The following is a 21934-nucleotide window of genomic DNA, read 5'->3' on the forward strand; positions in this document are numbered from 1 at the left end:
AGCCAGTCGGTCAAAGCTAATTACACGGTGAAGTAACACAGACCTGCTGTTGCAACAATAGCCAATGATACATTCTGTTATTTGCTAGTAAGGCACTCTGTGACCTCGCAATAAATCACACATTTCCTTCAATATATGAACAGATATCTGTTGTATCATCTGTGCAAGGACATTGTCTACAATAGCAGCAGAGTGGCAGACACAATAAATATGTTTTAAGGACTCAACATGTCATCTGTAATACCCATAAATGCCATTACCTCACTTCATAGCATGTAGCCATAAACAAGTGATGAATAGAGTCTTCCAGTGCATCAGTACAACAGGTTTCTAAAAGCCCATTGATTTTGGATTCGAGAGTATGTGTTAACGTTGAGCACTTACAGCAACTTGCTGACAGTACAGCAAACACTCCCACAAAAGCTATTAGCGCCGTGTTAATGCGTTCAACGCCTTTTCACATAAGCCAAGGTCACATATTCTTCTCCGCTCTGTCACGTGTCACAAACAGTCTAAGGTTATATAAATGGAAACATGCCGAGATGGGGGAAAAAAACAGTAAAGTTGTGTGGTTAATTATGCCACATAATTCAATTTTGATTAATAATTAATGTCTCCTTTCCTAACTAAATATCTATAATTAATCAACAAGTCATAGCAAGAGAGTAGGCTAATTGGTTTGAAAACACAAACCTGAATACTTAATTCGTAGAGGAGGTTGACATCGCTAATTGCGGGAGTAATCAAAGCTCCACCCTTTGGGATTTGACGAAGAGATTGGTAAATGGGGGTTAGCGTGATCCTTCATAGCATTATCATGACAGCTCCATTTATAACTGGATGAATATCACCAATGACATGAACAGTAAATGGCAAAAGGCTTGCTGCATTAGGCTGTCTGAATGATAAACTCCACTGATTGAATCGTTCCAGGAGTTTCACTTAAGACTAACTTGTAACTGTTTTACTCGAGTCTCTCAGGCAACATGCAATCAGTGTAATATCTGTTAGCCTGTGAATACCTGTGTGTGTTTCTGGTACTGGATGAGCAGACAGAGGGCTGAGAGATTCAAAGCAGCATCGAGATCGAGTGAGAGAGAGGGTTAGTTTGTTAGGGAAAGTCCTGTATTGGAGGAAAGACCAAGAAACGTCGACTAATCCCATGAAAACCTAAAAGTACTAAGAACTTATCGCATTAACAAGTATTGCCTATTTAGCCAAGGATGTGTTTAGCTTAGTTTTTCTTTCGTGATAGGACACTCAAGAAGAAGAAACTAGTAATAACAATAACCAAAAAGCCCTTAAGATTTAAAGAAATGATATTACAAATAAATAACTAACACAGAACACATTAGATCTAAATAAATATATTCATATTCAATATCATATCAAGACTTATCAAAGGACAAGGTGTCTTTATTTAAACACTAACAACACCAATACACTTTTTTAATAATGTATTGTGGTAAAACAATACCTTTTTACATGTGGTTTAAAAAGTTGGCACAAGTAACATATTGTATAATATCCTGTTAATACAGGCATTGTGGTTATTATGTCCAACAAGTGTCTGTGCTTTTTCTGCGCCGTCCCAAGGTTTCCATCCTGAACGTCTTTACGACCGATTGAGACAAGATTAGTTTTCAGCTCGGTGTACCTGTTAACACATGACTTCTGTTAATGGCTCATTTGCACTGGATAAGTGTCTCCCACATTTCCGAGATGGGAGTGTCATACTCCATTTATGCATTGTCATCATACTAAAAGTCTACCATCCGTTACACATAACCTCCGATAGGGACCCATTTGAGAGGTAACATGAGTGCAAACAAAGGAAGTCACAGCTGTGAGAACAGGGTTCAGGCCGTGGGTGTGATCTCAGTTTGAGGTGAAAGCTGCGTTCAAGTGCAGCCTGACCTGACAGATTACAAGTCAGAAGTTTTGGAAAGAAATGAGCAGGAGCTTGCCAACAATCCCAGGAATGCCATTTTGTTTTGAACTCCTTCAAAAATGAAAATAAGGCTCAATTTCTATTGATGTTGTTGCACACAGTCAAAAAAGTACTTGATTACTCTTTCTAATAATGCCTCAAGTTTGTTTACCATTTCATTACAGGCCATGTTGACCTTGACGTGGCATTCTTTCTTCATTCACTTATTTTTGTGTCAATTTCTACTTTAATTGGACATCTATTTTTGTCACCAAAAAAGATGTATTACCAGCATGCAGGTGAGAGTGCACTTGACTGAAATTAGAATACTCTTTGTCCATGACATGGGCACATCCGTGGAGGGCTGCAACCTTGGAGGTGTGTTCCCTGCTGAAGGGGAAGCTGTTTGTGTGTGTTGGAAGTAGTGGTAACTGGTAATAGTATAGAGAGAGAAAAATACGGTGAGAGGAAGTCAAAGTGGGGCTATTTTCTGGGGACACTCCACCGATACGTCCCAACTGACTTCACAGTTACAGTAGGGTGTTTAATCAGCTTAAAAGTGTCACATTCTCTAACTGGCAAGGGAAACAGATCATTTGTAATGTGATTTGGTAATTGTTTAAGAGTACCATGATATTCATTTACTTTAATGCTGCTGTTGATGAAAATGTAGCTTGTTTTGGTCGACATTAGAACATAGATACTTCTATTATTCCCACCTGGGAACATTGTCACCAAAATGATTCTGCCTCAGACATACCTTTACATTGATTCCAACACTACTGACCTTTTTTAGCAGATCTGGCACAAGCTAGATTACCCATGGCCTCTAGCTGCAAGTCAGACAAGTGCTGTCGTAAAATTGGTTTGGGATGCAGGAAACTCACTAATGACAGGTCCAGAGGTCGCACCATATTTTGTCTGTGATAATGTTAAATTATGAACAACAAATCTGTGGTAACATCATCAGGAAGAGCTAGTTAATGTTAGCTGTTAGCAGCTGGTGGGCAGCAAAGTCCTGCTCGCACAAGGTTTTATTGAGTTACGGTTTGATGTGTTCAGGCTCTATTCAGTAAATATGACTATTATGACTATTAGTCACTATTACTTAGTAAGTACTTTATAACAAAAACCCACAAAGAAACACATTCTCTAAAAATGTGTATTTCCTTTTCTCATCAGCTATTTTATTCTGCCTATCATTCCTACATTTGAGTACAGTCCGGAGCGCCACGTGAGGGTTACGGGGCTAATTACGGTAATTGATTGTAAGTGTTGTTTGACAGCTCCCCTGATGCTGGAGAACAAGTGTGACGTGGGCACTTAGAGGCCTGCTCACCAGCAGCCGCGGATTGATCCGTCTGATCGATAGCTGGGTCTGTGCACAGAGACCACGTCTGAGAGGGTTCACGTGCGGTGCTAATGGTGAGCGGCGTGTGTGGTTTTCCTGCTGTGTAATTATTCTCCAAGCTTAAGGCTTTGGCAGCTAGTAAACCTCTGCTTGGTGTCTTTTTTATTTCTAACAGCTAGGAAATGACATGTGTGCCCTTTATGGAGGCAACATTCACATACATTAAGGGATACAACAAGGAACAGGCTGGTATTCCGCTTAGAAATTGGTTTTATTAATGCAACTTAACTCACTCGTGTGCTTTCTGCTATGTTGTTTTAAACCTGTAACCTTCCATCAGAGCTGAGAAAGGGATTTATAAGGGGACAGTGAAAGACCACGGTACTACATTGGAATGTAACATGGCCGTAGTAGAGCAACCATTAATCTCCCTCTCTGGCCCTTTCCCCCCTCAAATACTTTTTTCTATTTGACCATTTCCCATCACTGCCAAGTTCAGGAGCCTCAGATTAGAAAGAAAAAAAATCAGCCTTCGTCACAGCTGAGGCTCACGCTTGGCGAGTTGGCAGGCTTCTGTGTCGGGCATCGTTCGAATGTGTCCGGTCTGATATTTCCCCTCTATCTCCCATGACCTGATAATGTGAACCCTCTAATGAAGCTATTGTGTGCCTGTCCGAAGCCATTGTCTTCCGGAGGGAACTTTCCTTTCTCTCTCCGACATGCGCCGCGCTCTGTGATGAGCACACCTGTAATGGCCAAATCTCTCTGTCTCCTGTCTCCGTTCGCTTTTCTTTCTCTTTCTTTGCCTTATCATTATTCTCATTTTGGGTCAGTTTTCCACTATCTACATAGGCAATTTATTTTTCTCTTTTTTTACTCACCCTGTTTACCTTTTCTGATGGAAAGTGTACCAATGAGGTGTTTGATGCAATAATCCGAGTCCAAGGAATATAATTCAAAACCTGACAAAAAGATAATGGAAGAAATATTTGTAAAGTTATTATTAGAGGTATATAATAAGTTCAGGATTCTAGTTGACAGTCGATATGCAAACAATATAATGTGAAGATTAGATGTTAGAAAAACACAGTGGAGATCCTGAGCAATGAGACATTAAAGCTTGGCTTCCTGTGTCAAAGAAACGTATTAAGATGTTTAAGTGACATTGTACGAGTTGTAAATTCTACATATTGACCATATATGTTTGTGTTAATATAATCTATTGATGTAGATGAGCAGCTAGCGTTGCCTGTCCGTGGCAGAATGTTGATTTGAGTTATTTCTGTAAGTTTACCCAACAACCCATACAGCTTCATATGTTGAATTACATAGTGAAAGATTTAACAATATTATACTGAACCTATATTGACAGCATTCAAATGTTTAGATAAGTCTGACATGTAGGCTTGGATTATCACATATTAGAAGACTAGTTCTGATGAACTCTGATTGGTAGTTAGAAAAGGTCATAATTCATCCCTAAATCCTTAATGCTTCCATCTTTACAATACCTTGAAATAATTCGATGTTGGATTAAATGTATTTTTGTGCTCTTGCTGCTCTCACTGACAAGCATTCTTTAAATTGACTCTGCTGTTATTGACCACAGAGGTATGCTCAAATTCATCAAACACCATAATGACACCAAAGCCAGTGTGAGTCAGTGTTTGTATCTTTTGTGTGAGCGTGGCTTAGTGTGCTCTGAACTCGATGAAGAAAGACAACATTTGAAACTGATTACATTCACACCTGTCACAGATTGAACTGACTGGTGTTTAAATGTCATATTCCACTTAATTCCCCCTGACAAAGGAAGAGATTTGTTTTTTCTTTACCCTATGAAAAAATAAACTGTGGGAGCGTAGATGCGTATGTGACTTCCTTCTTACATTTCTCATTTCCTTTATGTAAACAGTGTTGAGTTAGAGGATAACACTTTAGGTGGATGCGTGAGTACATTTTTCTTTCATGCCAAGATTTCCTGAAACTTATACCCAGAGTGACACACACACACACACACACACACACACACACACACACACACACACACACACACACACACACACACACACACACACACACACACACACACCGTGCGCTCGCAGACAGTGAGAGCCGAGCACCGAGGACACCTTTGATGAAGCGAGCTAAAGAGCCTTTGATGTTGTGCGAGTGTATGAGGCTGATTCCAGATGCTTTGTGCTCTTCAAGGCCGTCCTCCTACGGCCTCTCCCACCAAATTAGAAATGGCACCTGTACACCTCCCTTATTCTTAAACAATCACTTACTGTTTTCCTCTTGCTTGTCTACAACAAATCATATTTGTTTCATTATGTTCCTCTCACTGAGGGGGGTGTAGAGAAGTGAGAATTGCCAAAGAGAGAAGTACTTACGTGAGTATTGGGAAAAAACAAATGCACTTCAAAGACCTATATAACTAATGTGTTAAATTACACACAATTATTACCCAGTTAGTTAAGGGAACACATTTAACTGAAAACAATGGCAGTATGTTTGCTTACCCCATATCCTACAGTATGTTATAAAGCAGACTTATTAACTTGTAATGTATTATTTGCACCGGTACAATAATAGTTCTGTTCCTTTACTTAAAGGTGGGGTAGGTAATTTTGGAGAAACCAGCTCGAGTGCGCTAGAATTTGAAAATACACAACTGGAAAAAAATCTGCCACTTCCTTACAGAGCCCCTCCTCCAGCACACACGAACGCGCACATGACCAATGAGAGCACGAGATACGTTTGTGCACAGATGGAAGGCTGACAGGCAGGTAGGCCATCCAGTTATTTTAGCCGGGCCGGCTAAAATGATTGGTCGTGCTTTTTACAGTACTACGGCTTCCACAGATGACATTTTTTATTGGATTTATTGTCAAAGCATTTAATATATTCATTGCTATCGGGATGTTAAGAGCATTCCATGGAATATAACAAAAAGTGTTTCTGAAATAAATTACATACCCCACCTTTAAGATAAATGAATAACATTTTACAAGGTAAAGTCTTGAATTTTCACTTTTACATAACAGAGCTTTTAGAAAATGTACTTGAGGTAAATTCAAAGTATTACATAGTTTTCTTAGAATTTAAACATTGAGGCATCATTGTGCAGCTGATGGCAGTTCATAGGTTGAGTTCATTGGAGGTATGAATGGCCAATAAGTCACAAATAGGTATAGAAATTATAAAGATAAGTTTATGGGAATTTACGTAGCAATTTTCTTTTAATTTGTCGAATGGCGTGCTCAGTACTTACATTTACACATAAATGATTTAATAACCAAATTTAGATTATTCTTTATCAGCATTGTTAAAAAACAAAATCAATATTAGCCTCAAATCTGGTTCCAGTCAGCTCTACTACTATGTATAGTGTTGGGGGTTTCTGCAAATGCATTATTGATCATGTTTTGAATGCACTACCAAATAAATGTAGTGGAATAAACAGCACAGAATTGTTGCCTAAGATTTACTTGTGTAAAGCCTGGTGACTTGTCAGTGACTAGTGTGTTTGTTCCATCTTTAGCACTGATATCTTCATAAATATAAGCCTTTAACAAGTTTAGCTGTGTTACTTTCTCTGTTGTTTACTGCCATAAAGCTACACAGCAGTACAACAAAATGCACACCAGTGTTGGAGCGTTTTATATTTTTCAGGTGTGCCTGTGTATGATGAAGCCACTACAGAAGCTTCATACTATCAGGAAACAGCTGTCCAGCTCTAATCTTTTTATGAGCGATATGCTGTTTTTAATGAAAGCCCTCGCAGCTCTTCACAATCAGCTAGCCATATCAGAGCTTATATTTCATCCTGCTATTGTGATGTCATCACCGGGCGCAGGCATAATACATAATTCCCTGTGTTATGACAAACTGTGGCCCCGGGCCAGAGAGGTATATGAACGCTTTTGGGCCCATGTCAAGTCCATGCCATTTGTGCTGGAATAATCGCTCGGGGCTTGTTGGTGGATCATCTGAAATAAGGGCTGGCATCGAACAAATAGGTCAGGGCCATTTGAATAAAAAGTGGAGAAGTCAAATGAATGGCGTTACAGCAGCTCAGATGCCTGTAAACTACCTCACTCTCTCCCTCTCTTTCTCACTCCTTCCCATCACATCCAACACACACACATGCACATGCATTACTTCTCTATAGCAGAGAAGCAAAATGATGATAAGAACAGTGATTTGTTTCCTATTAGTTTTTAACTGGTACTGGTTAAAGATAAGAATAATGTTAAGCACACCAAACATATTTGTGTTTTTTGATTGATGGATAATGAGAACTATAGGTTACTTACGTAACCCCAGATCTCAGAGTAACATGAAGTGAGATGTCTCACTATGGGATGCGCCTCAACGCGTATGCAAACAGAAGCATCAATCTCATTACGCCAATCCTGATTGTCTGGTGATCTTGACGTCAACGTCAGGGAATCCACCCACCCTTTAAGTAGCTTGCGCTACGTCGCAGCGTCATTCAAAATAAGCACCTCTTCTCGCTTCGCCTTAGCAAGAAGGGCCGTCTGGTGAGACATCTCACTTCATGTTACTCTGAAAACTGGGGTTACGTAAGTAACCTATAGTTCTCATTCATAACACTCCATTCGATGTCTCACTATGGGATATTGAAACTCCCGTATTGCTAGACATGCTTATCTCAAAAATCACCAAAACAACCAGAACTTAACAGGTAGAACCCTGTCTCAACACGGGACCCAGCACTGCGCGGGCCACACTTGGAGCAGAGACATCTAGCCTGTAAAAGCAGACAAAAGTGAGCGGTGAGGACCAGCTCGCTGCTGCACAAATGTCTTGGATGGAAACGCCCTTGAACAAAGCCCAGGATGTAGCCAGTCCACGAGTAGAATGAGCACGCAGGCCCGTTGGTGCCTGCAAACCCTGACTCGTATAAGCCAGAGCAATCGCTTCCACAATCCAGTGGGAGAGCCATTGCCTGGTAACGGGCTTGCCCTTATGAGGGTTAGCCCAGGATACAAAGAGATGGTCATTGCATCGAAACTCTTTTGACCTGTCCATATAGATGCGTAAAGCACAAACTGGACACAGCAAATTCGGCTGCTGTTCCTCAGAGGAACACAGTGGCGGAGGAAATGCCTCAATGTCAATGGGGGTACATGAGCAAAACCACCTTAGGTACAAAGGCAGGGTTGGGCTTCAGCAACACTCTTGTTTGCCCCGGGGCAAACTGAGTGCATGAAGGATGTACAGAGAGCGCATGAATGTCACTGACTCGCTTGGAAGATGCCAGAGCAGTAACAACACTGTCTTCAGTGACAGGTGTTTCATGTCAGCTTCTTCCAGGGGTTCAAATGGAATGTCGAGTGAGTCCATCTAAAACCACTGCCAAGTCCCATAAGGGCACCAGTGACCTGGAAACAGGGAGGAGCCTGCGAGCCCCTTTCATAAAACGGCAGACCAAGGGATGTTGGCTAGCCGTCTTTCCCTCAAAGCCCACATGGCATGCAGCAATAGCAGCCAGGTACACTTTGATCGTAGAGAAAGCTCTGTGTTTATCAATTAAGTCCTGTAGAAATGATAGAATCACCCCGACAGGACATTGAAAATAATGTCCTCCTCAAACACCCTCCATTTACAGTCATAGAGGGACCTGGTGGAGGAAGCTCTTGCACTCTGAATAGTGTTTATCACCTTCTGAGGGAGTCCCACTGTATTCAGGTTATACCACTCACGGGCCAGGCCCATAGTGCCAAGCACTCTGGGTGTGGGTGAAAAATGAATGAGAACTAAACCAACTACTGTAGCCTTAGCAAGTCATGTAAAGCTGTTTCAGAGGTGTAGGAAGCCAAGTAACAGAACATATAATGCTCCAGGATTGCTGCCAAAGAATCTCTGTGTATTTAAATGATAAGGCTGGAAATATTCTTTTTTTTTAATTCTCTATAAAATCCATGAAAAGACCAAATCCCACAAATAATTGTTTATTAAAACTATAATAAGTATTTTCTGTTTAGCCAAAATCGTATTTAGATTATTTTTACCAGGGACGTTCGTTGTTGTCCAAAAATGATTTAAAACACATTTATGAGTCATCAAATTGCACAGGCTGACCACCATCCATTACCTTGAACATGATATACTGTAATGCAATTTGAGTTAATGCTGCATATATTGTACTGAAGCTGTTGATACACCACTAACTAGCGCAACACATATTTAATAGCTAAAGAAAATCTAAAACAACTGCACTATTTCGACTTTTGTTAATGTTTGCTTTAGAAACATGTCTGAGCATTATTTTATGTTCGAATGAGTCAACTTATTTATGACGTATTTTTATGAGATTTGCATCATCAGTAAGACAACGTGGGCTTTGGAGTGCTACTGCAAAGGAAGAGAATGATGCATTGTTGATTTGGATTAGCAGGAATCCAACAGGACAGGGAGCGTCATAAAGATGAACGCATACCTAACTTAAATAAATGCAGGACTGAAAGGCTAATGTCGTCATGGTAAATCCTACACCACCTGTATTGAGTGTTTTAAAATGTGATCATAAAGGCGGGCGGATGCTGACTCCAGAGATGCAGGGTTCTTGTTTCAGTACGCCGGCCCCCAACCTTCACTCTCCCAGCCCCAAAAATCTTTATCTGCTACATGATGCATGAAAGCACACTGTCTTCTCATACAACTTTACATGACCCCTGACCCCATCTGCACAGATGCAATATGACCTAGCTGCCACCATCCATTTTGGCCTGTGGAGTAGATTCAATGAATTTTTATTATCCTGCATGTGTATGTCACTCGGTTTAGCTCTTTCTTTTGATCTTCATCGCCACCAATATGTCTTGGAAATACATCACTTGGCGCTCGAGGAGTAAGATGTTGAGAGAGATCTTAAGGTCTACTGTAACATAATGTCTTTGTAGTTGAAGTCCACAAGTCTGTAATCTGCAGAATACATACTGGGTGTGTGTGTTTGTTTGTTGTTTACTATAGATGGCAATTTCAACAGGATTGCGACTGATTTCCAACCACGCTTTCCTGGCAAACTGTAGAGTGTTGGTGAATATTTGAATTACTATATTTTTATAAATGTTGGCATTCAGTTGAAATGCTGGCATTGTCACATGTGTTCATTCCGAATATTCCTATTCTGCTGTTCTTTTCTGCACATAATCAGGGTAATTCTTAATCACCAAATGCTATTTTACCAATTTGTGTTCTGTACCAGAATGTGGCTTCAATAGAAATATTTGTTCTTGATATATGAAGGTTTCTATAGTCTGTGGATGGACTGTCTGCACTACAGAGAGACGCCTGTGTGTTCATCTGCCTTATTCAGTGTCTTCTTTTGTTTCCCCCAGGAGCCTCTCAAATTGTCAGAGCCAGGCAACAGCTCTATGTTCCCCAGAGGGAGCCCAAATATCCAGGGAATCAAGCGTCATTTAGCCTGTAAGAGCCTTTTCTTTCCTCGACACTCTGCATTGCCTTTTATTTCCCCCGCTCTTCTTCTCTCTCTATCCTCTCAACAGTGCAAACATTCAATCTTTGATTTCACATGAGGTGGTCTCATTCCTTTTGCCTCGCCTTCCAGCCCATCTTATTGATCAGTTTTTCATCTTTGTGTGTCTTTTTGGACAATAATGCATCACGGAATACAAGGGACACCTATAGCTAATGATTTATTTTATAAATGATGAGGATACCGGTATAGATTTTTTTTTAATTCATCTTTAAGGATATGCCTTGTAAAAAAAAAAAAAAGATAATCTTGACATCAAGCTTGATCTTTTTATTATTTGTTTCCTGTACAAAGTTGATTGCATCTAAAATCATAGTTTTGGTGAATTCCTTAAAGAGTTCCGAAGTAAACCCATTTCCTGTGATTGGATTCGTAGTATATATTGTAAAACTTACAGTAAAGTTGATGGAGCATTATTTGTTTTACAAATACAGAACGAAACATCAAGACCACCTGTTCCAACATTTAATGCACTTTTATTATCAGCATACTCCTAATGAACAGCACACAGTGAAAGCATCATGTCTTAACCATTTATGATTCAAGCATGGTCGTCCTTTACAATCCAAGGCCATTATGTTTTGGGAGGGAAACCATTTACTGTATATCTCCACCTCCCTGTTGGGCCACAAACAATTACATTGTTTAACTGTCAGAGATGACAGGGATAAAACAGGGATAGGGACATACTGCTGTAGCATGGAGATGTGTGTATGTGTGTGTGATGTCTTTGTAAGTGCAGTGTATGAACCTTTACGACTGCACTTATAGTGACTACGTATTACGCTGTGTTTTAACAAATCAGTTGTAATGCAACATTTTAGAAAATGTGTACAAGGTTAGTGAAGATTTTATCATATACAGTTCTCATTCATAACACTCCGTTCGATGTCTCACTATGGGATGCGCCTCATCGCGGAGCAAACAGAAGCATCAATCTCATTACGCCAATCCTGATCGGCTGGTGATCTTGACGTCAGCGTCAGGGGAAATCACCCCCTATAAGTAGCTTGCGCTTCACTGTCCGCTAGGGCTGTACCCGAATATTCGACTATTCGAATATTCGTTCGTTGGTCAACTATTCGGGTTTTAATTTCATTATTCGGATATTCGTTTTTTTATTTATTTTCAATTCAAATTTTTTCCTAGATGTATGCTATCAATAAAGGCGAATTTCCATATTCTTATACTATTTTTATACTTTTGAATTGCACTGTTAAAATGCGGAAATATATACAATCTCAGCCTGTGCTCCTGACATCGCATTCACTCACAGTCACGAACGCAAACGGCACGCTTCACCTCGCTTCACCTCGTTTCACACACCTGAACACAAAATGCCGAAGACTTCAGCTGTGTGGGACCATTTTAAATTGGACGATGGTAAGAAGAAGGCAGTGTGCCAAATATGCGACAAGAAACTGGCCTACCACGGTGGCACAACAACTCTGAAAAGTCACCGGATGCTGTAAGTACTAGCCTAGCTTAGCTTAGCTTAGCTGTTGTCAAGTTGCCGTGATGAAGCTGCTTTATCCGCCGTTTAAACAGTAACGTTACACATGATAAAATCGTGCACTTACTTTGCTTGGAAAATAGTTGCAAGCAAGCAACCGAATTGTTTTTTTATATTAGTTTTTCAATTTGATCCGAATAATGAAAATAATAGGAGCAATGTGGGAACATCTGGAACTAAGGCAATTATTGGCATACAGTTCGTTCATTTATTTTTCGTTCTTAATTTATTTAAATACTGTTTACTGTATCGGTAACAAGTATTACACTGTTAGGCCTACTGTTACGGCTATGTTATTCAAAGCATTGTTGTTATAACATAAATATGTGTTTTGTATCTTCAGGTTGTAAAACGTAATTTGGAAACAGATTTGGTCCCCAGGCGCTGCACTGCGACTCGGTTAAATGCAGAGGACACATTTAGTTTTAATGTATGCGAGTACTGAGACAATAAATAAATATAAATCGTAATAGTATGCTCTTTCTGCACTTCTGCTTAACAGCATGTTGTCAGGTGTCTCGGAGCGTGTTATGAAAATGTTTTGTAAAAAAAAATGTTATTTTAAAAAAAAAAAAAAAAGAAAAAAGATCTTTCCGCATCGAATATTCGCTGCTGATTACTACCGAATATCCGGAGCCCGAAAAATGGTATTCGGGACAGCCCTACTGTCCACAGACTGAACCCAAATACCCATTTCTGTCGACGGGCTCTCGCCGGCTACTCCTTCTGCTTCGCAGGAAGACGGTAGTACTAACGCTGTTAGTATTTAAAATCGACCTCGTCCTTCTCTACGAGAAAGTAAGGTAGGTCCGATTTTTTTAAGCTAGCAGCACACCTGTTGCTAGCTCGCTCCCTCTCTACCGACACCACGGTAGCGAGGAAGTTTTTTCTTTTCTCTTCTCCACGGAGGGGAAAAGGATTCAAAAGGAGCATACTGCCACACCAGTCAGTATTCTCCGGGAATAAAAGACCCACCGTCCTTTTTCTCTGGATTAAGGACAAGGTGGTAATACCTTTTTCTCCCGTCCCACCTGTCGAGAGCGGGCCCTCTCCACGCCACGAGGCGACCAAGATGGACGCCCCTCTCCCTCACACCAGAGGAGTCAGGGACTCGGTGGCTCAACTCTGCGGCTGCGGGTTGAAGATCTCGGGCACAGACACACACCAGGTCTGTTCGTCCTGCCTCGGGCTGGAACACGCCCGAGGCTCGATCGACAACCCCGGCCCATGCGGACATTGTGTCCGCTTCACCGTTAAGAGCCTCCGCCGACGGTTAGCAAGACAAGCTAGTCGGAACAGGACCCCCCCCATGTCCACGGACCCGCCGGCCGGTAGTCAAGACATGGGGGCGTCCGCCACAGAGAGTGAACCCCTCTCCATGTCGGTCTGGGGCTCACTATCTGCTATGGCTATAGAACCGGAATCCCCGCGCCCTGGCAGGCCGGGACCCGGTGACGGCAAGACACGCGGGAACGGTTTCCCGCGCTCAACCAAGCTGGGGCTCCCGGTTAGACCTCACCATGGTCTCACCCGCGGAGGATGTCCTCAGGCTGGACTACGAGGAGGACTACGAGGAGGACTACGAGGAGGACGCCTTGGCGTTCCTCCTGTCCAAATCGGATGAACAGGAAGAGGACACCTTCATGTCACCGGCTCAGGCTGCAAAGCCTGAGGCAAGTGCTGCTCTCCCGGGCGATAGCGCACCAGCTTCGCCCGGTCTGAGCATGGACCTGCAGGCCGTGTGCAAAACACGCTGCGGTCAGACTCAACGTTCCGTGGCCTGAAATGGCCAAGGAGACCTCCAGGTCCCGCTACGAGTGGAAACACCTTCCCCAAGCAGCGGGCAAAAAGAGGCAACTCCTCCCGGTCTTCCCGGAAATGTTGGATGAAGTGTCGGTCTCGTGGAGAGACCGGCCCTTCAGCAACAAGGTCCCAATCCAGGGTGCCTCCTCCCTAGACTGCGACGGAATGGAGAAGCTCGGCCTGCTCCGCATGCCGCCCATGGAACCGCTGGTAGCGGCTCACCTTCTACCAAAGGTGGGCCCGTCACCTAGCAGGAACCCCACGCTGCCAGCAAAGTTGGACCGTTTTCAGTGAGCAATGACTGAAAAGGCCTACAAAGCTGCAGCATTGTCTGCCAGGGCCCTGAATGTGTCCTCGCTGCTAACCGCCTACCAAGCGGAGCTCTGCGAGGACCTGTCGGGTAACCCGGGGGCAGCCACTCTGGACGAGATGGCAGCGGTCATGGACATTTGTCTCCGTGTCCAACGCTGCGCCGTCCAGGCCACGGGCAAGGTAATGGGGATCATGGTGGTGCAGGAAAGAGCGAGATGGCTCGACCTCACCACTCTCCCAGACCGGGAAAAGGAGGATGTGCTGGATATGCCCATCGTTCCCGAGGGAATTTTCGGCTCCGCTCTCGCCTCCATGCAAAGGAGGTGTGAGACGAAAAAGAGGGAGGACGAGGCACTCCACCTCTGCCTCCCTCGAAGGGTCCAGCCGCTGCTTTCGCAGCAGCAGTCCTCTGCCCAGGCTGCCTCTAACTCTGCTCGGTTTAAAGCACCAAAGACGCAGAGGCCGCAGCCCACCCCGAGTCCCCAGCCCAGGCTGGAGACAAGGGCAAGTTGAGCAGTTGAGGAAGAAGAAGCGAGCGGCGTGACAGCCCCTCCTTCTTCCCTCCGTGAATGTGTTCCCACCGCCTCGAGAGATGCCTAAACACCATCCTCAAGTCTGCACAAACACATGTCACACATTGGTTGATCCTTCTGTCATAAAACATTTGCAGCTGACGCATCCAGGCTTCAGGCCGAGGGCGCAGCTCAAAATAATGAAAAGAAAATCAATATAGCCAATAAACAGCCCGTCAATTGTTCCCCTTCTGAGAGCAGCTACGGCATCTCTCAAAAGGCGGATTACTGACGGGTCTGTGAAGGCACCACCGTCACGCGCATGCGCTGTGCCGGCTGGAGCTGTAAAGGCACCGCCGTCACGCGCATGCGCTGTGCCGGCTGGAGCTGTAAAGGCACCGCCGTCACGCGCATGCGCAGTGCCGGCTGGGGCTGTGAAGGCACCGCCGTCACACGCATGCGCCGAGCAGAGTCAGATTACGTAGACAAATGTCCTCATAAAGCACCCGCTCAACATGGGTCTCATAATAAAACTAAACCCCGCGCGCCACGGCGTGCGGAGAGTATTGGTTATTATGTAATGCGTAGTGGCACTACACCCGACTTTTCGAGTACGGGACGCGCCTACGGTAGGGCTGAACGATTAATCGATTTTAAATGATGCGATTATGAAATCGCAAAGCCTGCGGGGTCTCACCAGACGGCCCTCCTTGCTATGGTGAAGCGAGAAGAGGTGCTTATTTTGAATGACGCATGCGTTGTGGCTCAAGCTACTTATAGGGGGTGATTTCCCCTGACGCTGAGGTCAAGATCACCAGCCAATCAGGATTGGCGTAATAAGATTGATGCTTCTGTTTGCTCCGCGATGAGGCGCATCCCATAGTGAGACATCTCACTTCATGTTACTCTGAGTCCTGGGGTTACGTAAGTAACCTATAGTTCTCATTCATAACACTCCGTTCGATGTCTCACTATGGGACATTGTAGCTCCCGTATTGCCAGACGAGCTTATCTCGAAAATCACCGATCAACCAGAATTTAACAGGTAGAGTCCCGACTCAACAAGGTGCCCAGCACTGCTCGGGCCACGCTTGGAGCGGAGACGTCTAGCCTGTAAAAGCGGACAAAAGTGAGCGGCGAGGACCAGGATCAGGATTGGCGTAATGAGATTGATGCTTCTGTTTGCTCCGCGATGAGGCGCATCCCATAGTGAGACATCTCACTTCATGTTACTCTGAGAACTGGGGTTACGTAAGTAACCTATAGTTCTCTGTGGTGAAGTAACATCAAGTAGTTTTTCCAAAGATTCTTCAGGATTTTAGCATTACCTAAACTCCTAAAGATTTAAATAATGTAATGGGGTAGAATATACATATAAGAACCAATTGGTTTGCTTTAAAGCAACACAGGCTGGAATTGAGTTACAATTGTATTAAGATATCCAGATGTGATTGGTGGTAGTGATTGGTATCCATTGAAGCTAAGCTATCAAGGGCAATTTGTTTCTCAGAGTATAATATAATGCAAAATAAAACCCATGTACGTCTTGTTAGAATTTTGATATAAATCATTATGTAACACATGTCTACATGCAAGTGTGTGTGAGAGAGAGAGGGAGAGCAGCAACAGCTGTCAGGATGTGATGACTCAATTTCTTGACAAGCCTGACACTGAGCAGCCATTTGGAAACTGAGGGAGATTCGGGATGATGAGGAACTGCCACGGCCTATTAATTCAACCTTTTATAACACAACTACATTGTCTTGTTAAAGAAACAGCTCACAAAGGAAAACAAATATCCAAGTATCCATAAAAGCTTCAAAAACATCCCACTGAAGTACGATGCACACTAACATTGCTGGTGTTTGGTTCAGGCTGAACATTTTTCACTACACATTTAAACAGCCAGTTGAAAATCTGCAGCTTCTCTTTAAAGGGGCCTCTTATGCTCATTTTCAGGTTCATATTTGTATTGTGTGCCTCCACTGTAACATGTTTCATGCTTTAATGTTCAACAATGTTTTTATTTTCTCATACTGCCTGTGCTGCAGCACCTCTGCACCTTTTCACCCTCTGTCTGAAACCAGAGCCCAGTCTGCTCTGATTGGTTAGCTGGACGGCTCTATTATGATTGGTCAACCACTTAGAGATGTCCTGCTTCTTTGCCTATCATGTACAATGTGTTGGAGTGGTAGCCAATATAAGCGCAAATGTTATGTAGTGATGTCACTATGTTACGGAAGTAAACAAAGGAGTCCAATGGAGGTGTTAGAGACGGGGAGAAACTCCCTCTGGAGGGAACTTTAGGATGTTATCCTTTAGACCATTTACTTGCACAAAAACCAATATAAACATACCACAGGAAAGGGAAAACTCCAAAAAGCATAACGAGCCCCCTTTAACAACATCTTATTCTTCATCAATAATGATGTACTGTATCCACTAGTCTTGTATTTACAGTACTCGCAGAGGAATCCATTAGAAAACTATGACTTTGCATTGGATTTGATATATTATGTGTAATTTCTTGCTTTCCATCACCTAAGTTTCTAAGCATGGTTGAATTCTGCCTCTGTTGGATATACTCTACAATATCTCTGTTCTTCTTCTTGGCAAGTTATAAATGGGAATTAGAAATCCCTGTTTCAAATAGGAAAGGAAAGATCGGCAAAGGAGACATTGTGTAACTTTATGTACAGTATGTGAATGTACTGCACACTTCCAGAGATCTGATTCAAGGTCGCTCAGTGGACATACCCGTGTCCTCTCCAACTTATCTTCACTCAATCACTGTATCACATCTGACAGAGAGAAAAAAAGCAACATTCTATGTACAGTACAACACACACACACACACTAATCTATTCCCTATGAGATAAATATAACCCAGAAACCACAGGTAACACGCTAACAAATCACGAGAAGTTCACTTTGTCAGCAGCCAAAGGAGACCTGGCAACCTGTCTCCTCGCTATTGTTAATCGTTCTTTCTCTCTCTCTCTCTCTCTCTCTCTCTCTCTCTCTCTCTCTCTCTCTCTCTCTCTCTCTCTCTCTCTCTCTCTCTCTCTCTCTCTCTCCAGCCTCCATCTGCCTTTCCCCCTTTTCTTACTCCCATGATCTCTCTCTCTCTTTCCTTCTCTCTCACTCTCTGTCTCCCTCTCTCAGTCGTTCCTTGAAGCCCGCAATTTAATAACATCAAGTGCTGTCAGAGGAGACATTGAAAAATGGCTTCTATAAAACATAACGGCCTTAATCAGAGTACGCCGAGGATTCTCCCTGCTGCCTCCGATCCTCCCCCCCCCCCTTCCTAGAGCGCACCCCGCCCTCCCCAATCCCCGCCTCTAATGAATTAATGTTGAAATATGCAGGGGCTCAGTAGTCATTAGATGTGCGCTGTGAGACGTGATTTAAGATGGCTGCCTTTATGTGTCTGCCAGGCAAGATGGAGCGGGACGGGCCCGGCTGGACAGTGATTGTCTTGGCTGACTGAGTCAAAAGGGCTTTAAGACCACTCTTTGGGGAGGTTGATGTGTTACCATGAAGGCATTTCTAACAGAGTATTGTTGGTCAGAGCTTTTGTTTGTGTTTTTAGTAGGAAAAGCAGTGAAGTGTAATACATTTGAAATATGGACATGTGTTCAGTGGACACAGAGATGTGTGCTGATCAGGAGATAAACAGTATGTCTTGCTCTATTGGTGTATTGTATTATGCTTTAGCAATAGCATGTTGTGTTCATATGCAATCAAACCATGCCACCAAAGCCTAGGGTACGTGGTCTGATCTGGTATTATATGGCCCTGATTGGCTTACTGAACTCGAGGCTCCTGATGAAAATAAATCAACATTTCTAAAAGGGTTTCTGTGAACTTCTTTTCATGCAACTTTCCGTACAACTAATCGCACTTTCACTTCTACGCTGTTTCTTGTCATTTGCATCTTCATTCTGTGTGAAACCTGCATCTCTGTAGGTTCATCACAACAAGCAGCCCCTTCTACATTTGATGCATTGTTTATCATACACATGTAGGTTACAGCTTCTTCAGTTTAGTTGCTTCATATTAACAGCTGTCTGCTGACAGTAGACTGGTAGATTTCTTTATTTAGATTTGAGCAATGGTTTGGTAAAGTTCCATCGGTTTTAGAAAATACAGCCACGATAAACTGCAATCCTTTTGAAATATGACGACTTATCTTTGGATTTTGCATTGTTGAGTTTTAATTGTGCTTTATAAGTCTAAAGATAAACTATATTTGAGTGTTAAATGTTTTCTTAAGGTGTCATATAATACAAAACTAGTCCACATAACTTGTACTCCTTACGGTCTCATTTTGAAATAGCATGTCCTAATCGGTATATATTCATACAGTAATATGTTCTCAAAGAGGAAACCTAAAATGTAAAGGCTGTTATACATCTCACCAGCGTGCTTCACAGAATTAATCAAATTCTTGATACTTCTTCAAAACCAGCCTTACCATCAAACACTCTTCAGACCGGTGTTAAAAAAAGCAACATCAAAGTAAAGATGCTGTAACTTTTCTGAACATGTTCTGACAATGTTTCATTACCGCCGGGCAGGTCTATAATCTATTTCCTTTGAGACTTCTTTCTTAAGCCGAGATCACACAATTATGAGAGCTCTCATTCTGACGGCAGGGCGGAAATTAATTAATAAATAAACACTGCATTTTTACGTTCATCAACATGCGGTAAGAATAGCTCTAATTATCACAGGTGAATTAACACTTTCATTTTTGTGTCAAAAAATTAATTGTATCACTTAACAGCTATTCCCAGGGGGAAGTTAAAGAAGAGAATGGGGAAGGTAAAAGGAGGGAAAAAAACACAACAGTGCAGACCACCAGGAGTGCTAATTGATGCTTTCAAAGCCTTGCATCAGTGTTAACGTCTTTCCACGAGAGTGTACAGTGTCCCACAGAGAGATGCCGTGGGTAGAGCCTTGTTACAAATACTCAGATGTCAAGTCTTGATCTTCAGGACCTGGCAGGGAAGTTGTCTTCATCTCCACTTAACCAGGCACGCTGACCGAGAACAAGCTGTATTTAGAGCAGAAGCAGCATGGGGTAACTATTATGTTGAGACAAGAGTTAAATGCGTAAGTCATGTGAGGCATTTTGCTGTCGGAGCATGCCAGCTACGACTTTTACCTTCAAACATGATGATTAGATATTTTTGTACAGGTAGATTTACCAAGTATAGCAAAGCTTTAGATCCAATCCGACTTTATTTATATAGCTCATTTAAAAACAACAGAGTTGACCAAAGTGCTGTACATCAATAAATATATAAAAAAGCAGCATAAATACATTTAGACAAAACCGATAGGACAACAATAAACTAATGTAAAAGCATGAGACAATAAAACCATACTTATAGCGACAGACTGAAAACCCTCATACATGATGTAAAAACATTTTAAAACACAACAAAATAGAAAACCCCAATTTAGAAAACACAGACTGATGGATGCAGTCAGAAAATATTGTTTTGTGGTCCAGTATTTCTGCTATAGGTTAACACATACTTACATATTGCACACCAGCTCTGCCTGGGGAGGGATAGACCTGTGGAAAATAGCCCAAAGATTATTCTACTACACTAAAGTCTTCATTCACACGTTTAGAAGGTTAACCGTCAAGTAGGGCTGTGAGTAATGATTATTTGTATCATTGATTTCTCTGTCTGTGTTTTTTCCAATTAATTGATTTATACTTAAGTTGTGAGAACATTGCAAAAAAATAATCCCAGAGTCCAAGGTGATGTCTTATTTAATCTGACCAGCATTCCAAAAACAAAAAAGGTAGTGAATTTACATTAACAATAAATGGAGAAAGGCAGCAAATCCTCCCATTTGAGAGCTGGGATAGCCAATGAATGGCGTTTTACTTTCACGGTCTATCAATGTATGGAGGAAATGTTCCATCTCTTCTGTCGAGTATACCGTGTGCTATTTTTTTAATGTCGGAAGAACAAAGAGATAAGACCACAGAACTTCTTCAAAAAAATTGGTTGACTTGTCTTCCTTACCTTTTTTTTTTAAACATCTAAGTGTGTATGTTCTTCTGAGTGGGCCTGCCCTATCTAAGTGTCTTTACCCCTTTCCCCATTTTGTGTGTTAATGTCTGAGTGAATATCCTTGTACCTCAGATGTGACTGAATGACAGAATGAGTGGGAGTGAGTGTAGGGATCACTTCATGCATGCCTACTGTGTGCATGTGTGGTCAACCCACCTGTGAATACCACTGCATTAGCTGGGCCATTAGCACATTTAGCCGTCTGTAATGCCCGACTGTTAGTGACACGTTTGGGTCCCCCCTCCACTTAGGCCCCACATTTGATAGACAGGGCTGACATGCCAGGTGACAGTGTGTCACCATGTGGCAGTGTGCAGTGCCCCCTGCTCCAGAGACCACGTGAGATGTTGTTGGTCTTCTCTCTAAAAAGAAATCAGCTGGGTTACTGGCAAATATAAAACTACAGTAACATTTCAGCACTAATAACACGAGTGAGACATACAGTGCAATATAAGAGTGGAAGTGCTGCGGTAGACTCATTGAGGCTAATTTTAGTTCTAATATTTACAGTTTGATTCGTTGTTGGGACAACTATCTGAGCAAAAGGGTTGAAATCTCTCATCATACCACAACTATAAAAGGATATTGTTGTGATCACTGTCAGATACATTTGATGAATAAAAGTAACACTGATGGAAAATCCAAATCCACAGAGTAGTTTGGATTAGTACAATTGTAATTTAGCAATGAATTATATATATATAATGAAATAAACAGCTTCTAACCACTCATGCACATTTGTTTGGCGCAGAATCTGCTTTTTTAAAACAGTTTTCTGCCATTATTATTCATATCCCTGTCCCACTTTTGCAAAGTAGAGTAATATTAGGCCATCAACATGTTGGGGTTCGAACATATCTGAAATGGAGACTGTTATCCTTTGGAAA

The 21934-nt window shown here is 42.3% G+C and overlaps 1 protein-coding gene across 1 annotated transcript in view; it reads left to right on the forward strand.

Moving 5' to 3' along the window:
* The window catches only part of tshz1 (teashirt zinc finger homeobox 1), a 118849-nt gene that overhangs the window by 39122 nt on the left and 57793 nt on the right, over positions 1-21934 (forward strand). The window contains exon 2 of the mRNA XM_071204828.1: positions 10652-10739. The gene's annotated coding sequence lies outside the window, so the exon portion shown is untranslated. The remainder of the gene's footprint in view (positions 1-10651; positions 10740-21934) is intronic.

Source organism: Pseudochaenichthys georgianus, chromosome 11, assembly GCF_902827115.2.
Source record: "Pseudochaenichthys georgianus chromosome 11, fPseGeo1.2, whole genome shotgun sequence".
NCBI classification, from domain to species: Eukaryota; Metazoa; Chordata; class Actinopteri; order Perciformes; family Channichthyidae; genus Pseudochaenichthys; species Pseudochaenichthys georgianus.